The following is an 8,997-nucleotide window of genomic DNA, read 5'->3' on the forward strand; positions in this document are numbered from 1 at the left end:
AAACTGTTCGGACCAATGAAATCATCAGGGTGGGCTTTAGACGATGACGGACAGATGATCAACAGTAACGTAATCATGCACGTCATCAAAGGGGCTTGGATTATATTTGTTCGAATCCTAAACGGAGAGCTTGTTTGTATCTGCATTCACCTTCACAATTTCTCTCAAAAATTATGATCATGTTGGGTAAGTACTCATTCACACTCATGGGTCTATATCACATAATAATCGCTTCAACCCCCGGATAATAGAAAACAACCCGCTGGGAAAAAACGCGGACTTGGCAACACAGTGCAGTTTAGCTCTGTTGACATTTGACAATGCGTCGCTTCGTTGCTCTGATTGGTTGTTGGTCTGTCCAATTGAGGTCTTTCCTGGTTCGGCTGAAACACGCCCCATAATCACAGCCCAATGGAGCAGTTTCAGACTCATATTCTGACTGGAATTGAGTATGACCACGTCAGGCTAGGTAGTCAGACCTTCTTTTCTCAGTTTACAGACATGACAGGTCTCACATTTTTTATGAGGTGGCAATTTCATATGAACTTTTGCAATATACAATCCATGAATTAAAAGTACAATTTAAGCAAAATAAGCGTAAAAGGTCCACCCCCAACCAAACCCCTAAAGATGTCACTGGGGCCTAAACAGATCATACAAATTAGCACGCAATTTGCCAAAACATAAAATAGTTAGAGAGTAAAAGAGTTACCAAGAGATTGAGAAGTTTTCAGCCAAATTCTACAATGTAAAAAATTATATGTTCAATAAGTTATGACAACATATGTTTTTACATTGTTTTAACTCATCAAAATAAGTTAAGAAATGTTAAACTTGTTTTTATAAGTTATACAAGATGTAACTCATTTTTTAAAGTCAGTTTAACATAATTTAAGTTGAAATAACTTAAACATCCAAGTCGATTCTACTGCAAAAGTAGGTTGCAGTGTACCTACAGTGTACCCGATCGCTCATGATATAGAACACAATCGACAAGAACAGTTTTAAACACAGATCTTTTGTTTGTGCCACATACATACAATTCTGATGTGTTGCTCAGAGGAGATGTTTACATTTATGAATCCCAGAATCCCCTTCAGTTCATCCACCACTGCAGCCCTCTGCACCTCTCAGGCCTGTCACCACGTCTTTAGTGCCTGACAACAGACCACAATGAAAAACACCAGAAGACCAACACAAATCACATCTGACTCAAAACAGAGACGAGATAGAGAGAACGAGAGTGAAAAGACGTGTAACAATCTGGAAAGACAGGGTTATGATAAATGACACAGGAGAAGAAGAAAGAGTGCACTGGCGATGATGATGATGATGATGATGATGATGATGATGATGATGTCATGGCTTTGGCTCTCTAGAGCGCGGAGAGGGCCGGGCCTGAGGAGGGGGGTCTTGGCGGAAGGGGGACTGTAATTTGAGTGACCCCCATCTCAAATTGAAAGCAGTTGTGAATTCTCTGGAGGGTAAAGTTTAGCAATCCAGACCCGGCTCACGGTTCCCACGACACAGTCCGACCTCCCTCCTCACTCCGTCCCGATGTCCATTCTTTCTCTCGTTCCTTCTTAAAGTCACTAGTCTCCGTGCCTATAAATGGGAAGTCTGGCGGCAGTTTCGAGGAACAGCCTGCACTGAAAAAGGCAATAAGCAGGACTCACAGCATCATTCTTATTAAAAGAAATCTGGAGATTATAAAATGCCTCCGAAATGGAAAATAGTTGAGGCAGATCATTTAGGAGACGGTTGGGTGGCTAGACCACACCCGCCTCAATTTTTTTTCTCTACTTTCTTTATCGTTCTATCTTATTCTTTATCTTCCTTAGCGAGACAAAAGTCTGTTCTGTAGCCACCCATTTTTTTTTTTTATGTGCAGAACTGGGGTGCGTTTCCCAAAACCATAGTTGCTAGCTTAGAGACTAGAGACTTTGTTGGTTGCAATGCAATTTCCCATTGCCATCCATTGCCTATAAATATATTTAAAATGTATTATTTAAAAAATACACTGTGTTTGTTTTAAAAACGTTTGTAAGAATTAACAAAGAAAAATTAATTACTTAAGAGAATTCAATTATTAAAAAGAAACTCTTATTGCACAGGCATACTGTAATTATTACAATTTTGTTATTATTATTATATTATTTAGAAAAAATAATTTTAACTCTTATTTTAAAACATTTTAAAATATATTATTTAAAAAAATAAACTGTATATATTTTAAAAACTTTTTTGTAATAACGAATTAAATGATTAAAAGAGAAAATCATATTGCGTGGGCATAATTATTACATTATTTTTTAATGATAATTATTATATTATTGAGTAAAATTTGTTTTTACTATTATTAATTTTTTTTAATGTATCATAAAAAAACAACAACAACTATATATTTGAAAAACTTTTGTCAACCAAATAAAAGTCATGTGGTGCAACCAACACTCTGGAAAATATATCTTAAAATCTCTTCAAATATTTATATCATTTGACTATTAATGACAAGGCAAGGTTTGTTCAGGAGGGAAAACATCATGTAGTTTGACTCCTCCGAAACATATATTTATAATAGTTTTGAAATGGTTTTGTATTTAAGGTGTAAGGTGAATATGCAGGACTTTTAAATGGTTTTAATGGTTACACCACATGACATTTTAAGTCATTACATTGAAACATTTCTCTTTTGTTTATGGCAGACTCTCTTATATGTCATTGGCCCGTCTGTGATCTGAAAGAGATGCAGATGCCGTGATATTCAGGTTTATAGTTAGCAAGGTCTGTCATACACAAGTCAAGTGTGATAAGAGAAATTAAAGGCAAAAGGTCATTTGAGTTCCCAATCAAATGTTCATGTCCTTGATTAACGGAGACGGTCTGAGGCCCACCTGACCCATGCAAGAGTAAAAGAGGGTTTATTTAGAAACACAGGCATCTGATGCCTGTAGAGAAGTCTCCTTTTGGAAGAAACATGGTAATTTCTGTAATCTTCTGGCAGTACAGCTGATTGCTGAATGTATATGTTGCCCAAGTAAACACAACCGCACACAGAACTGATGGGAGCCTCTGCATTGTCTTGGATGACACATTGCCAACATAAAACTAACTGCTGGCTAAATGCTTCCAGACCGCAGCTGTAATGCTTTTCCTCGGTTGTATCTATTGTTGCGATCTCAGTCCAGAATACCAGCTAGGTAAAATGTGTGTGGCTGTCTTCACAACAGCCAAGCATGTGTGTGGCAGACTTTATAAGCAATGAATCGTATTTATGGTTCAATAAGAATCACAGCCTTGTGCCATAGAGAAATGAGTGATCTTATGCAGAAGGGAGTGGCTTCGGTCTGATGTCAGACATGAGGAAAGTTGTTTAAGGTCATCAGTTTGAGTCTGAAACCTCACTTTCTCTCTCTCTCTCTCTTTCCCTCTCTACATAAGCACCATTGTGTTTTTTGCACGATAAAATCAAGAGGAAGGAATGTTTGGGGCTGATTCAAAAATTGAAATAGCATTTTAATTTACAAAGATGTGTTATATGTTGACTTGGAGAAACGGCGGAGACATGCTTTGTGTTTCTAGAACATTGATTTGTTGCGTAAGAATATGTTTTAGTCTGATAAGCCGAATAAACCTCTTTATGCGTGCAATATCTTGACAGCTTTACACGCTGTATCTGTGAAGGGAGTGAATTAAGGCTTTGTTAACGGCACTAATTGCAAGTTGTGGTGCGGTTTATTTCCCCGCAGTCCTGTGCGTGCTCACCTTTGTGCTGTGTGGGATGTTCTGTTTTATTAGTCAGGCTGTGTCCACAGCTTTTTGGATTCAAGCCCTCGGAGACACTGTCTGGGTCTGTAACATCACAAAAGGAGCATGATGAAGTGATTTGGTGTGAATTAGTGAAGCACGGAAGGTTGGTGTCTCTTGAATGCATTTATCATGTCAACTTTTTCACTCTGTTGAATAAAAGTGCACAGCTGTTGATAGCCTCGATTGGCATTTCCTTTGGCTTTGAATCAGCAATCATTCCCATGTTTGGTCCATTCCATTCATTTTTGGTCAGTGTTTGTGGCAGTAATCATATTATAGTATTTATTGATTAGCTTTATTTTGTTCTATTTTCAGTTTTCAAAACAATGTTTCGAACGGTTATGAATCAGCGTATTGATTCATGATTCAGATCGCCAATGTCACGTGATTTCAGAAGTTTGGCGGTTTGATATGCGATCCGAATCATGAATCGAAGCTTTGTTCTGAAATCGGTCCATCAATATATAAGTCGTTATTTATTTATTTTTGCACACAAAAACTATTCTCGCCTCTTCATAAAATGATTGTAGAGCCGCTGTAGTGAGATGGGCTTTGTAACGACGTCTTTAGTGCCTTTATGGGTCTTGAGAGATAAAATGACAACACGGAGGCCTTTCTGAGCCATCGGATTTCAACAAAAATATCTTAATTTGTCTTAAGGGTGTCGAACAATATTAGGGTAAGTATATTAATAACAGAATTTTCTTTTTTGGGTAAACTAAACCTTTAAGTGGAAGAATTCTGTCACCTGGTGAAAAACAAACACATTTTTAACATGGAAATGACATGAAATTACCACTATAACCAGTAGATGGCTGCAGAGAACCATCCATTAGCTCACATGCCTTTTTCATTTCCTTTTATAGTTTTATAGGATTTATTATAAAAATTAATAACAAATTTAAGAAATGTTATTTCTGTAAAAGGTCACAAAGTCTCAATACAAAAAGAAAAAATAAGCCGAGATTTTACAGAGAATGGGAAACTGTCTTGAATTCCTCCCATATTATGTAATCTGCATTTATGACAATTAACAACACATATGCCATAACAATTTATAAATAAATGCACACACATTGTCCTCTGATTAAATACAGGCATTAGCCACCATCAGTTCACTTCAATATGAGTTTTAAAGGTGCACTATGCAACTTTCCGTCCACTGGAGGGCGCCTACTCTAAACAAAGCGCAGTATCTTGGGAAATGTAGTCTTCACCTCACAGCCGGTGGAAAATAGGACTCGGGCAGAAATCATGTTCATGGATGCGGTTATTAACGTTACTGTAGTGTAAAGCAGAGCAGGACCGAGTGTTATGGAGCTGAGCACGGCCGCTGGAGCGATTGTTATACAAACACACGGCTCGCGAGTACCGGGACTTTTATTATGAAGGGACGGGACACAGTCGCCGGGCACGCGCACTTCCGCTTTTTCTGGTCATGATTAAAGGTAAGCAGCTGTTTATCATATTAGATACATTTAAGTGTGTTTAAAATGATGTTATGACGTTACTCTGTGCGTTCGCTCGGCGCTGCTGTGATATGTTCACACTGCTAAGAGAAAAGCGCTTCTGCAGAATAAAACCGAGGGTAACGCAGATATGAAGCAATCGACAGGCGACTCGCTCAAACGCTATGCTGAAACGTCCCGGGATCGATCCTTAGTTAAAATAGCAATTTTCTCACAATTCTCAAATAGTTGGAAACATCTGGGATATTGTAAGTACTCAACTGAACAAAATATATAACACTGGCCTAGAGGTTTTCATTTTTGGATAGTACTGCAAAAATACTACATAGCGCACCTTTAAAGGGGAATGAGGCAATCATGATTTTAGTGTACATATGACGGAGCTAATGGCAAATTTTTGTGGGGGATGGGTGGAAATTAAGGGGGCAAAAGCCTTCCTAAAATAGGCCTAGTGATGCCCCTAGTATTACTCATAGGTATTACTTCACCCACTCACATTTTTTGAAGCTGTTATGTGTCTTGAAAATGGCGGTTGCTAACAACATTTTTTTTTAATTTTTTTTATTGTACAAAAGTTCAAGTATACAAACTGTACACAGAACAAGAAAAAATACAATATGCCAGGGGGTACCGTATATACATACATTATTTACATTCAAACAATTTGTATGTAGTACAAATAGCTATTGTTTTAATAGCCTTTTTGTTAATTGAAGCACTTATAAGTTTTATATAGGACAGAGTATCATTATAAAAATGTTTAAAGGCAAGTTTTTGGTTACTATATTTACATTTGTGCAAGTAAAATTTTGCCAAAATAATTAACAGGTTTATAACAAAATACACATCCTTTTTGCTTTGCCTTCTGAAAAAACAAAATACAATATTTTCCCATTTTAATGAGAAGTTCTTGTGAAGCTGTTCAATAACAAATCTGTTGAAGTCCTTCCAAAACTTTGTGGAGTAAGAACAGATCCAGAAAAGGTGTTGCACGGTCTCTGGGTGGCTTCCACAAAATGAGCAGTTTATATCAATGTCCCTTTTGAATTTGGTCATGTAATGGTTTACAGGATAGTATTTATGGATAATTTTAAAAGATATTTCTTTTATCTTGTTTGTTATTAGAAACTTATTGGGAATTGTCCATACTCTTTTCCAATTGATATCATTTACAAAGTTATTCCAATAGGAAACAACATGTGGAACAGATCTGCAATCTCTTTGAAACAAAGTATGAATATTCCAATTACTGTTTTTACAGTGTGTCAAACAGATTTTCCCGATTTCTGTATCTATAGCATTAGAGAGAGAAACAGATGGTGAGTTTAGTTGAGCACTTTTGAATAGCATAATGACACCTGTTGGTATAGCATCAAATATTATAGCATATTCTTTTGGAGTAGTTGGAAATTGATATGCATTTAAAAATTCTGAATAGGACATAAGCTGTCCATTCCTATTAAATAACTGGATCACAAAAACAATCTGTTTCTCAACCCAATTAGAGAAGAAAATAGATTTATTTTTATATAATACATCTCTATTATTCCATAGTATATATTTGTGGGGTGAAAAATTGTGTTTGTATATAAGGGACCAAGCTAATAGAACTTGTTTGTGAAATAATGAGACTTTTTCAGGAAGTTTGTCTGCATTGTAGTTGCAGCACAAAATAAAGTTTAAACCACCAAACTTAGAAAAAATGTAATGAGGAATAAAGTTCCAAATTGACACAGGATTTTTTAGGAAGTTTCTGGCCCACTTAATTTTAAAGGTATTATTTAGAGTAGTGAAGTCTAATACATTTCTAATACAAGTCCACCATGTTCATAATCATTCATGATTACACTCTTCCTGATGTAATGTGTTCTGTTCTTCCAGAGAAAGTTAAACAGCATTCGGTCAATATCCTTACGGTCTTATTATCCACATGAAGAGAGAGGGCTGCATAAGTCAATCGCGATAGGCCCTCCGCTTTTGAGAGCAAAACTCTTCCTCTTACAGTCAAGTCTTTTTGCAACCACTGATTCAGTTTTGTTTGTGTTTTTTTAATAATTGGGGGAAAATTTAAGGCAATTCTGTTATTTTGATCTTTACAGATAACTAAGCCTAAATAGGTTACTTCATTTTGGACGGATATATTACAAATGCTGTGATAATTACAATTTTTTACAGGTAACAATTGACATTTGTTTACATTCAAAGTCAAGCCAGAGGCTTTAGAGAAATCATTAATAACTTGCAGGGCAATAGGCAAATGACTGGCGTTTTTCAAAAAAATGGTAATATCATCAGCCTCTGCCTGCTATGTTTATACCTTTCAAGGCACTGTTAGATATATACGAGGCAAGAATTTGCGTACAAAGTAAAAAAAAGATAAGGGCTGATTGGGCATCCTTGACGGATACCACGTTTAAGCCAAAATCTAGGTGTAGTGCCATTTTTCTTTTTGATAGAGCTATTTGCATTGGAATACAAAGCCTTGACAACATTGCAGAATATATCGCCAAAGCAAAAAAAATTAAGTGAAAGAAATATAAATTCATGCTCAATTGAGTCAAAGGCTTTGTAAAAGTCTAGAAGGAGGGTTGCTAACAACATGACTGACTGCAGAGGGGAGATTAAACGTCATCACGCCGAGCAGGTAACTTCAGTCCACATTTATAGCCTTTTTGTGCTCTTATAAGCAATTCTAACTCAAACTTTCTAGGGAAACGTTAAAAACTGAAAGAGTTGTCAAAAGCTTCATTGATGGTGACATTAAATTCGAGCGACCGTGGTAGTACCTTTACTTACTTTACATTACTTTACTTACCTTTAGCTTCGTACATCTAGTGACTATATTTAGAAATCATAAAAGTTGTGTTCATGTGTGATAATTATCTTGATGAACAAAACGTGGAAGTATCATACACTTTTGTTGATCACACACAGGGCTTTTTTTAATGCTAACTAACAGTTGGCCTAAAGAGAGTGAGTGAGACGTCATAATTGTCAACATGATTGAGACGGCCAATCAGATGCAGATGGTGAGATGCAAGCTAAACATTTAATATTTAACATTTAACTATTTCATGATAGATTTTGTAAATAGTTTAAATTATATATTTTATAACTACAGTTAGACAGAACTTTTTACCATCCTTATATATTTGCATTTATTCCCTTAAAGGTGCAGTGTGTAGTATTTATGATGATCTATTGATAGAAATGCAATATAATATACATAACTATATTATATATCAACAAGTACAAATACAGATAGAGGGGTTTAACTTAGAAAGAGTACATGAAAATAAGTTTCTCGGAGTAATCATAGATGAAAAGATCTGTTGGAAGCCTCACATAAAATACATTCAAACCAAACTGTCTAAAAGTATCCCAATTCTGGCTAGAGCTAAGTATATACTGGATTTTAAATCTCTTCGCATCTTGTATTGTTCATTATTGTTACCGTATTTGAACTACTGTGTAGAGGTGTGGGGAAGCACTTACCGATATTCACTACAGCCGTTAGTAATAATGCAAAAACGAGCTATGAGAATTATTCATAATGTTGGATTTTGTGAACATACAAATTCATTATTTTGGCAGTCGAGATTATTAAAATATTATGACCAAATTGAATATCAAATTGCTGTATTCATGTTTAAAGTAAGAAATAGACTATTGCCTGGGAATATACAAAAGATGTTTTTTGAGAGGGAGGGAGGGTACA

The 8,997-nt window shown here is 35.9% G+C and overlaps 1 long non-coding RNA gene across 1 annotated transcript; it reads right to left on the bottom strand.

Moving 5' to 3' along the window:
• Positions 1-1,044: 1,044 nt before the first annotated feature.
• LOC137085305 (uncharacterized) lies at positions 1,045-8,207 on the bottom strand. The gene is made up of 3 exons (XR_010906955.1): positions 8,095-8,207; positions 3,766-3,852; positions 1,045-1,157 (listed from the first exon to the last, which is right to left on the bottom strand). It is a non-coding gene; the product is annotated as an uncharacterized lncRNA (long non-coding RNA).
• Between the last annotated feature and the right edge of the window lie 790 nt (positions 8,208-8,997).

The sequence above is a fragment of the Pseudorasbora parva genome, chromosome 8, assembly GCF_024679245.1.
Source record: "Pseudorasbora parva isolate DD20220531a chromosome 8, ASM2467924v1, whole genome shotgun sequence".
NCBI classification, from domain to species: Eukaryota; Metazoa; Chordata; class Actinopteri; order Cypriniformes; family Gobionidae; genus Pseudorasbora; species Pseudorasbora parva.